At 39.0% G+C, this 11,370-nt stretch overlaps 1 long non-coding RNA gene across 3 annotated transcripts; it reads right to left on the reverse strand.

The window, feature by feature from the left end:
• Window positions 1–10,016: 10,016 nt before the first annotated feature.
• On the reverse strand, window positions 10,017–11,163 carry LOC144282635 (uncharacterized). Of its 3 annotated transcripts, none has more exons than XR_013351130.1 (2): window positions 11,121–11,163; window positions 10,017–10,893 (listed from the first exon to the last, which is right to left on the reverse strand). It is a non-coding gene; the product is annotated as an uncharacterized LOC144282635 (long non-coding RNA). The 3 variants fall into 3 exon arrangements; XR_013351129.1 differs by having other exon boundaries at window positions 11,102–11,148; XR_013351128.1 differs by having other exon boundaries at window positions 11,073–11,143.
• Window positions 11,164–11,370: the final 207 nt, after the last annotated feature.

The following is an 11,370-nucleotide window of genomic DNA, read 5'->3' on the forward strand; positions in this document are numbered from 1 at the left end:
CGCTGAAGAATTGGGATGAGAGTCTTTTGTTTTTTGTTTTTCCTTAAGGGATAAAAGAGTGGGTGGGGTCACACACAGGAGAGTAATCAAAACCTCTGAGAAGCCAAAACTTTATTTCTAAGGAGATATAGAGGACTGTTTTAAAAAGTACATCCTGAATATTTTCTAAAAAAAAAAGAAGAAGAAGAAGAAGAAGAAGAAGAAGAAGAAGAAGAAGAAGAAGAAGAAGAAGAAGAAGAAGAAGAAGAAGAAAGGGGTCCATACTAAACAAATCACTTTGCTATAAACCAGGAATATCAAGTAAATATTGCCTCCCCAAACTTTCATGCAACAAAATATTCTAGGCTTGATTCTCCTTCTTTCCAAGAAGTAATTAAGCAGTGAGCTAATATTGATTCAATTATCTTTTACTACTTTGTAACATTAACTTACTTATCAAACAAAGTAAAGACATTCTACTGACAATATATCAAGGATTCCATGAACTCTAAAGATAGTTTTAAGTCTCTGAGTTAATATTCATCTTATTCTTATTTAAAAAACAATTTTTTCCCCTTTCCTTCAGATGTATACCCTCTTCTTATTATGCAGGACCAGGATTATAGCAAAACTAATTTAAAAAATAATATTTGTGGATATCATTTTACCCAGGTGGTTGGAAGCAAATCTAAATTTGTAAAGGTATCTATCCATGTGAAGACATCAAAGAAAGATACATTTGAAGTGCAATTATTTAAAATTGTAATGCTAAGGACTATATTTCTTTGCACAAGAATGCTGAGAATCTTTGTTTTTTTCCAATTGTTTACTTAGAGCATCGTGTTTCAAAAAAATGAAAAAGATTTTTAGGAGTATTGTGCCTGGCAACATTTCTATTTCTCTACTTCTACAATCTAATTTGGTTAATTGCATGGATTATTAATATGAATTTTTTTAAAAAGAAATTAATTAAAAAAAATTAATAGAGGGCTTAGGGAATTTATGTACTGCAATCCTAAAATAGAAAAAAAAATCCCAGTGATCAATTTGAGGTGTTAATTGCATAGAGGAAAACAGAAGTTGTTTTACTTGTATAAAGAGTCTGATTCTAGAATTTTATGAATTTATGCAAGATGAGGGGAAAAATGTTTGCTTCCTAGGTTCCTTTAAGCGTAAAATGGATCATCATTACCCAAGCCACTTACTTATATCCTTATGTCTTGCAAGGATATTGAAGTTTAACAAGTGTTCTTCTAAATATTATCTTACTCGATCCTCAAAAGACCCCAACGATACATGTATGGTAAAGCACAAGGGCTGTTTTACTGATATGGTAACCAAGAAACAGATGTGAAGGCCACGTAGTAGATCTAACACACATCTGAACTTAAGTCCTCTGACTCCAAGACAAGAGCTATTTATTTCAGTCCACTGTGATTTCCATTATGTGTGTTTTCTTCACTTGATTCCATAAACTTGGACCTTCTAAAAGAAGTCAAAGGACCTGATGAGATCACCAACATCAGCTGTTCTTGAATTTTCAGAAATATCTCAGAACTTGATGTAGTGGTGTAGTCGTTCAAGGCCGGTTCAAATCCAAATCTTCCCTCTATTTTCTGATAAACTTTGTTTTTAAAGTAGCAAAGATTTTACTTATATTTTAATTCATCTTCCAGGGAAAGGAACCCACCCTGTGCATGGATATGTTTAGCTGTCATGCAGTTCATGGTAGAAAATACTGTCTTACTAACTGCATGAATTGAAACACCCGTGTCTGAGGCATAGGCAGGCTAATGACCAGTCACTTGTAGCCCAAAGTCCTCGAGGGTCAGACAGTGATTTTGCAGGACTGAAGTCATTCTTATTTTTAGAGTCATTTGAAAACCTGTCCATTGAGGGCAGGGGGTCTGCTCGTTCAATATTGCATATCCAAACTGAGTGCAGTGTCTGGGACATAATATGTACTTAGTAAATATTTGTTGAACAAATGACTATGTGATTTTAATCATTCTCAGCAGGCCTCCAAAAGACTACATGCCCTTTAACTTCCAATTCTGCAATTATCTATTCAGTCAATCAAAAGATATTGAGTACTTTTACATGCCAGACTATTGTAGGTACTAGGGACACAGAAGAGAAAGAAAAATTCATTGGATTTATATTCTAGTGGCAAGAAGTCTCCAACTTAATAACAGAAATGAACAAAACAAAGAATTAAAATGGTAGATGGTGATAAGAGCCAAGGGAAAAAATAAGTCAAAACCTAGAGATAGGAAACATTGGATTGGTTCTCATATTGGATTGGTTCTCATATCACAGGCAAAGTAGTCAAGAGCCACTGTAGTTGAGGAAACTATTGTTATCTCCATTTCATGTTTTTAGCCACTAAACTGAGTATCTTGAAATTCACAGTTGTTTTTATTTTACAGGCTTGCAATCAAGTTTTTTTTTTTTACTAGACACTACATACATACATAAATGCCATAGAATTTGTCATCTAAGAATTTTAATTTTAAATCCTGCCCCCTAATAATGGAGAAGGTTTTATAGGGTGCACCTGGTGCATGTTAGGTGGATTCCTGATCCTGGGATGGTGTTCCAATGCAAGCTTTTGAAGCTCACAGTCCCAAACAGACAAATCGGACCACTTTCCCCCGTCCCCCTCCCTTCCTCCCTCCTTACCTCCCTTCCTCCCTCCTTACCTCCCTTCCTCCCTTCCTCCCTTCCTCCCTTCCTTCCTTCCTTCCTTCCTTCCTTCCTTCCTTCCTTCCTTCCTTCCTTCCTTCTTTTTTTTTCCCAGTAGTTTTACCTAGTGCTGTGGGTCTTCACAGTAGAGTTAAGTCTCCAGACATTCAGGGACAAATCTTGTGCTTAAGAAGGAGCTCTTCCAATAAAGACAAGTGTCTAACTGTCAGTTGAACTCTCCAAACTTAAATGACATTACTACCTAAGAACACCTTTGACCAAACTAATCAAGGTTTAACCTCTTGATTTAACCAATGTGTTTAACCAATGTGTCTAGAAATGGATTTGGTACAATAATTATGACATTTAAATGTATGTTGTTGATTATTGTTTAAGTGTTATGTAATTATTAGAGATGCAGTTTGATTTTAAATAAAACTTCTTTTAAAAATGTGTTATTTCTAAGAAAAAAATGTATTCTTTCTGATTTTACTTCTCTCAGATTAAATGTCTTTTTAGAGTATTTGTGACATAATAAAATGAGCATTTTGAATGTGTTTAATCTGTAATAAACAATACTTTAAAGGTTTCCTTGCTATTTCACTGTTATTCTTGAGCCGGTTCACTGATTTGCAAATGTAATATTTCTTTGTTATTGACTTTTCATCCCTTCCAAGACTTTCTAATACTATTTGTACCTCCCTCCCACCTCAAAAAAAAGCTCTAAAATTCTGTTTAGTTCTGTACTAGGGACAACTTTTTCTTTTCTTTTTAAAAAAAAAATTTATTTATTTATTCATGAGAGACAGAGAGAGAGGCACAGATGTAGGCAGAGGGAGAAGCAGGCTCCCTGCAGGGTGCCCGATGTGGGACTGGATCCCCACATGGGGATCATGCCCTGAGCCAAAGGCAGACACTCAACTGCTGAGCCACCCAGGTCCCAAACTTTTTCTTTTCTTAACTCATGCCTCCATAAACCTAGTTTATTTCATTGAAGTCCTGAGATATGATTTTTGGTATTTAGCAAATTGTCTTTATTCCTTGTCATCATATCTTGTAAAATACTTTTGTAATACCCAACTTTTTGCAAATTGTCTAATTTTTCCATTTTTCTCATTTAAAAAAAATATGTATTATAAAGCAAGTCTTAGTAAGAGACATGAAAAATGTCACCTGGCATTAAATAATTCAGTTTACTAAAATCCATCTTAAAATATTACCTGCCAAGGTGCCAGAGAGGTGAAATAGGTAAAGGGGATCAAAAGCACACTTACCCTGATGATCACTGCATTATGGAGAGAAGTGCTGAATCACTATACTATACACCTGAAACTAATAACATACTATATGTTAATTATATTTAATTTAAAAAAGAAAAAAGAAAAAAATACACTCCCTGCCAGGGATCTTTACTTTGCTTAGCACGTGAGAGATGTTCCATAAATATTGGTTGGGTAAGTTGCATTCTTTTCAAAGTAATATGTTCAAAAATTGTTTCCTTGTTGCTATGGACTGAATTGTGCCCCCACAAAATCCATATGTTGAAGCTTTAGCCCTCGGTATCATTGTATTTGGAAATAGGGTTTTTAGGATATAATTAAGACTAAATGAAGTTCGTAAGGGTAGATTCCCAATCCTATAGGATCAGTGGCCTTATAAGAATAAGAGAAATTTCTTACCCCTTCCTCCTTAGTTCAGAGTGGCATATAAACCCGTTGCCTGGTGGGGAGCCTCCTGTCTTTGGGGTTCCTGTAGACACCAATTACTGTTTTTTTCTCTAGTTAATCTGTCTTATGTCAATTTAATTATTAGACCAGCCAAAAAGACCTAAAAAGAAGAAGGGAAAAGTTTTCCTCCCCTACAGTTCTTGTGTCCTTACAAAGGTTCTCAGTTCTAAAACTAACAGAGCTGAGTCACAATGACCAGAAATACTTGGGTGATTGATGGAGTTTAATTACACCAGTGGAGCAAAAAGACAACCTGAAGCAATAGTAGCTGATGACTAGTAGGGAGAGCTGGTCAGCACAGGCAGGGGTCTGGGACATGCGGATTGAGCGGTGTGGAAAACAGCAAACACAGTGTGCAGGGAGAAGGGGCACAGCTGCAAAAGAGCTGTATCACCCTAGAAAGATGGCATCAGAGGCTGTGCGGTGGGGAGGAAAGCCGTTGGCCATCCAAGAGGTCCTTGTTCCCACATGCCAGAAATTTTGATCATCAGAGTTATTTCTAGTTTAAAAACAAAAAGGCCCTGAGAGGCATAAATTGCATGTACATTTATCTGTATTTGCTGCCTAGCCAATGATAGTTTTTTCCTGAGACAACGAAAGTTGAGGTTTTTGTTTATTTTTCGTTCGTTTTTAAAGAAAGTGGAGAAAGTGAGCAATGTGTCATTAGGTGGATTGTTGAATGGAACCGTGTTCTTCTACCCTGATCACCTGTAGGCTCACATTTCATGATAGTCATCAACTTAACCTCATCCTGACCTCTGCTACTCTGCGTAAAGTCATAAATAGAGCAGACAATTGGCTTTGCAAGTACTGCAGGCCACTCCAGGGCCATTTATCTTACAAACTAAACTCTAGCATTTAACAGAATAGAACAATACTGGCAAAACGTGGCCCCCCACTCTAAAATACTTAAACTTTGCTCCTCCTCTCCTCTGTTCTTCCATACTTTTATATTCCTACTTAAATAATCAACTAAAATGGTTCTTGCTCCTTGCAGTCTTCCTTAATTTCCCAAGTCAGCATTCTTCTCTCCTGTGTTCCTATGACACTTGATTTACTTATCTGTTATATTTATTTAATTGTCTTAACTCCACCATATTATAAAAAATATACTCTTACAAAAGTAAGGCTTCACTCATCTGTGACGCTTCCCAAGGCCACCTTCAAGCTTATCTAACTCAAGGATATTTTCTCAGAACTTGATCCAATTTGTCATTTTGCTCTATATTTTTTATTGTAATTTTCTTTGATCTCCATCTAATTGACCTGGTTATAGTAGTCAACAAATGAGTGTTTGTAATAAATGATTCTGGGGACCATAATCTATGTATATACATCATATTCAAAATTCAAAATTAGGAGTCTGAAGGTGTAAAATTGTCCCGGCCTAAAAGAGGAGTATACAAAATAAAATACTGGATGTCTGCTGGACTTTCATAGAGTCTCCTAAAAGTGCAGCAACTATGAAATCAACATCAGATTCTATAGAAACGGAATCGAAAACAAATAATACTGGGTCAGCAAACAGGTATCTGGTCTGTAAGAGCAAAAGGCAGAAAGAAAAGTGAAGGCTTTGAAGGATATCGGCACTTCCACATACTTTCATCTGTGTATAATGTGAAACTACAGAAGCTGCTTTTTGGTATTATAAGCAACAGTCTCTACCCTAGGGAGGCACATTGACCCAAAAAGATGAAAAAAAAAAAAGAAGAAGAAAGAAAAAAGATCTAGAGCATTATTCCAATTGGCGTAAATGTTGCCACAAGGGAATTTTGAAAAATATTTTTATTGTACCTATCACCACGAACATCATAGATAATGGCTTATATCCGGACACCAATGGTATCATCTGGAAATGTTGGCACTCCGTGGTTGAATAGTCCGTATGTGATTGCAACTCCAATGATTTGCAGAAGTGTTACGGTGACACTAACACAACACCATGCACTCTGTCATTCTTATCAAACATTTATGGTTTCTGTTGCGGGGGCTGAGTTTTTCTCTGTTTTTCAAGGTTCTTTTGGCTGATCTAATGACGGAATTGACATAAAACAGATTGACAGGGGAAAATCAAATTTAGTTTTGTACATTTAGGAACCCCACATATACTGAGACATGTAAAGACAAAAAGGTAAAGTGAGGTGTATGTGCCTTCCTGAGCTAAGCGATGGGATGGGAGTCTTAGGGCTTCAAAGAGGAGGAGTGCATTTCACAGGGCAATTAGAAAAAGAGCACATGTTTGGTCAGTCGATGTTTGCCTTGCGGTACAGATGGGTCGGTCAGATAAAATTCATCTCTGATAATAGCTCTTATTCTGGGAAAGACACCCAGTTTAGATTCTTCTAGGTAGTTAAGGAGGAAACAAAAGTTTCTCTTGAGCCTGCAGAGTCCCACTTGTATCCTGCTCTAAGTTGTCCACATGCCAAGAGAGCACATTCTAGGGAGACTTGTTCTGAACATTTTCATTTCCTTTGTATCTGGGAACTAAGGGCACCCATTTGCACGAGATGCAAACAAACAGATAAATACACATGCTCCTAGGAATAATGGAAGCCATTACTTTTGATTCTATCTGGAAAGGAAAAGACCGGGAAAAGGAGGAGCCTGACCTAGTTTCAGGAATGATTAGCTTGCTACATAGGTGGAGACAGGTGGGGAAGGAGAGGTTTTGCAGACAGAGGGAATGAGTACAAAGGCCCAGAGGTGTGAACGGATAGGTAGGGCCGGAGAGATCTAAGTAGAAAGATTTTGCTGAAGCACAAAGTTCAGTGGACAGAATTGCAATTAGAAGTTTGAAGATGTAGGCAGGAGGGCCTTGTTTTGACATTGGACTTTATCCTACTGGCTAGTGGCTCTCTTTCCTGTGCATAAGAATCACCTGGGGAGCTTGTTAAGCTGTCCCACCCCTGATTTTCAGTAAGTCTAGGGTGACATCCAGAAAATGTTTTTAGCAAAACTCCTCAGCGACATTTTTGAGGTAGTTTTTGTTCATACCTTGAGGAAAGAGCTACAGTAATTGGAAGATGTTTAGGCATTCTAACCAGGAGCACAGCATTCCTCAGGATAACTTGGGGTGGGAGGAAGGAAACTGGATGCCCTTGATTTGATCTGTTCAGTAAAACCCTTGGTCTGGGATTAAAGAGACCAAGTTCAGTTTCCTTACTAACTAGCTGTGCTTCTTCAGAGTAGTTCATCTAATTTATCGGACTCTCATTTGCATCTTTCGCTAAAGAGTAATATGGCGAAGCTTCCTTGTAAGTAAGATAAAAAGTAAAGCTAAAAATGCTTTAAAAATGCTTATGCTTTATACCCCTCTAATGGCAGTTTTATGGTTTTAAACTATGCAAATGTTACAGGCTGATTAGAACCAGGATGCGACCCAAATTAGTAGTATTAATGGATACCAGCCAACACTGAAGTTCACGTTTTTGAAAACACTGTCTTTCCTTTTACTTTTAAATAGCGTAGACGTCAAGGAGTGCATACAGTTACTTGTTCTAGTTAAAAATCAAGGTAAGCTTTTCTCCTCATTAATTTTATTATCTGCCACATTTAGAACTGGAAAAGATATCCATTTTAATTATTTATGATATTTTTTAAATGCTCCAATAGTTTTAGTGCAACAGCTTTTAATGATTTATCTGTAATGCACTGATATGCTAAGAATGTCTTCATGCCATTATCTATATGGCTTAGCTTTTCTGAACCTTTGTTTCATTTTATAGGTTGCCTAGTAGTTTGTAGAACAAAGTTTGATTTCTGGCTTTGTGAATACCTATGAAAATTTCAAGGGACTGCTTCTTTCACGCCTGAGTAAGAAGCTAAAAATTCAGACTTTTCAGTTAGCATTCCTCTTAATACACTGGTAGAGCAAAATCAATGACTGAGTTTGTTTAATTTAGAATAAGTGATTTAACCTCTCGGGGCCTCAGTTTCTTCTACACTTATTTTCAAATAAGTAAATGTCTGGACATTTTTTAAACCTGCCAACGTATTTATTTGAACATCACGTCAGTGGGATTGAAGTCACAAGTTCTTAAATCACATGACAGGCATTTTTTTTTTTTCCTCTTTGTTTCAAGGCTACAGATCACAAGCGGTTAGCCATCTTGCAAATACATCTATTATTTACCAGAAGACTCAAAAAATAGTAAACCAAAACACTGGGAAATGAATGAAAACACTTTGCTCTTTGTTTTGGAACAGCCACTGAGAGTATCCTTAATCATAAGGCTAATTGCTTAGAATTTAAATATGGGGCAGCCCAGGTGGCTCAGCGGTTTAGCGCTGCCTTAGGCCCAGGGCCTGATCCTGGGGTCGCCAGGATCAAGTCCCATGTTGGGCTCCCAGCATGGAGCCTGCTTCTCCCTCTGCCTGTGTTTCTGCCTCTCTCTTTCTCTGTGTTTCCGATTAATAAATAAAATCTAAAAAAAATAATAATAAATAAATAAATAAATAAATAAATAAATAAATAAATAAATATGAGTTCTCAGAACAAAAGAAGAAAGACATGGTCAGAACTCCCCATTGGTATCCTCCTAATAATTTCCTTACCGTTAGAAATTCAAATAGCTAAGAGTTACTTTATGCAATAATTGCCAGGAGTTGTTATAAGCATTTTGAATAAATGACCTCATTTAATTATCTCAAAACCTCTACAAATATGAATATGCCTCCAATTTTTAGATTGGGGGCACTGAAGCACAGAGATGTCGGGCATCTTTCCCAAGGTAACACCAGTGGCTAGACAGTGGAGCTGGGATTCATACCGAAGGAGACTGACTCCAGAACCAGCCCCTGTAACAACATCTCATTAAGCTGGATGAGTCTCTCTCGATTTGGACACACGCAAACAAACAGATTTTGTCATCGGTCACAAGCAATCACTCAAATTTTTGCCAACACGTGATGTTCTCAGTTTCCGTGATCTCTGCCAAGGTAATAACAGTGGGCTGTGAATTATGTAGAATGAAAATACCATCTCTTTATTTTCTGTACGAAAAGCAGAAGCTTCTTCAAATCTATATTCATACATGTTGGAACGATTCATTCAGAAGTTCATTTTAAAAGTGGATATTTAAATGGATCCATGTGGAATAAAGACAAGACCACCGTTCCCACCCAAGTTACTGGAACTACAGGACTAGAAGTCAAGAAACCTGATTTCTTAGGCCAGCACTGCCACTAACCACCTGTGTGCTCCAAAGAAAGCAAATTCTCTTTCTTTGCCTTGTTCACCCCACGACCCCCACCCCATTGTAACATCACAGGACTGGACTAAGAAGCCCCCAATATCCCTTTCAGCTCCCAAATTTTGCGACTCTATAATTAGGAATAAAAGTGTTGCCCATCCCTCAAGTTATACATGAATAATAGACCATCCCAGGTCTCTGAAAAATATGTCTTTAATCTCACGCTAACACCTCTGGCTCCTGGTATCTCGGGAGGGCTATACCAATCACATTTAGCTGCTTCGCTTATATAGTTTATGGCCAGAATTGGTTTGCTTTAGATAACACACTCTTGTGCTGTGCCCCTGTTGCTAAGAGACGGTTTTGTAAATAAAAGTTACTTTAAATATACATCCTGGTGGAGGGAGGGGAGAAAAGAACCATGGAAAGCTACTAATTTCACCTATCTTTTGAGAGGACTGAGACAATGCTTTCAATAAATATTTAAAAGGTCCACTTTGAAGAGCATCTTCAGATTACTTTGGCTTTCTAAGATGAAACTGAGTGGAGAGAGGGTGAGGCTAAGGTCAACAGCAACCATGAGCTATGTTGTTGCTCGGCGGCTTGGCCGGTGTGAAAAGACACTGCTCTCGCTGCGATGTGGCCCAGTGCGGGTATTTCGTGCCTGCCATTTATTTCTCAGTCTTTTCATCTAAAACAGGAGAGGATTTGGTTGTCATCGTTTTAGGAAGATCTGGGAAGTGCTTATCTGAGGAACCGCCGTTGAAGGCCGCAGAGATTCCAGCTGGCAGGCCCCGTCCCCCCAGCGGCTCCTGCGTGCCGGGCACTAACGGGCGAGCATCCCGAGGTCTCGGCAGGGCACCTCCACCACTGGCTGAAATCCCCTGGAGGTATCCGTGTCTTAAAGCCCCAGTGACTCCCACCCTTCTGGGCCCTTCGGGGTCACCAAGGAGTGAGGCACAAGCTCTTGCCGGCTCATGCCTTGCAGGGGGGTTTCTGTGCAACTGGCCTTGACCGGATAAAAGGCTGGTCGGCGAGAGACAAGGGGTCTAGAGGGTACCTTGGTTGCCAGGCTAGGAAGAGAAAGAGCTGGAAGCAAACCATAGGGTTTCAAAGGCAGATGGTGCCTACTTGCGCCATTTCAGCAAGGGTCGAGCTGGCTGCTCCAGCTTCCATTTGGCTTTGGGAATGAGGCCTGTCCCGCTAGCCTGCTTCATTTACTCTCATGATTCTTGGCACAGTTCTTATAAGTCACGTTCAAATTATCAGGCTTCATTCCTAGTCTGAGCAGACTTGTCCCGTCTCCCAGCCTGTGGATGTTCAAGAAGCGCAACTTGGTTTTATGTTTATTAATCAAAAGCCCTTTAGCCTCTGATGAACCTCTGAGGTGGCTTTAAAGCCCCGCGCCTGTTCTGAGGCCTTGCTGGCCTTTGTGACATTGGCTGATTCCGAAGGGCCACACTGAGCAAATGCTGTCTCCCCCACTCACCTCGTGTCAACCCCCCCACAGCTGCCTACCAGTCAGGAACTTTCTTACTCAGGTCTTTCCTTCCGCTCCGGGGGTCACTGCCTTCTATTCCTATTGCCGTGATTACTATTATTACATGCCCAGCGTCTTCCTCAGACCAGGAGTCAGTTGTCACGACCTGGACTCTCTATGTCCTAGTACTCTTGCCACCCCCTCCAGCAGGGTCAGGCTTCGTCCTTGGCACAGGATTCACTATTCGTTATTTCTTAAATAAATGAAAGTGCTAAGAGCAGAGGATCCTTTCACCATTATTTGAAAT

This window comes from Canis aureus, chromosome 13, assembly GCF_053574225.1.
Source record: "Canis aureus isolate CA01 chromosome 13, VMU_Caureus_v.1.0, whole genome shotgun sequence".
Classification (NCBI taxonomy): domain Eukaryota; kingdom Metazoa; phylum Chordata; class Mammalia; order Carnivora; family Canidae; genus Canis; species Canis aureus.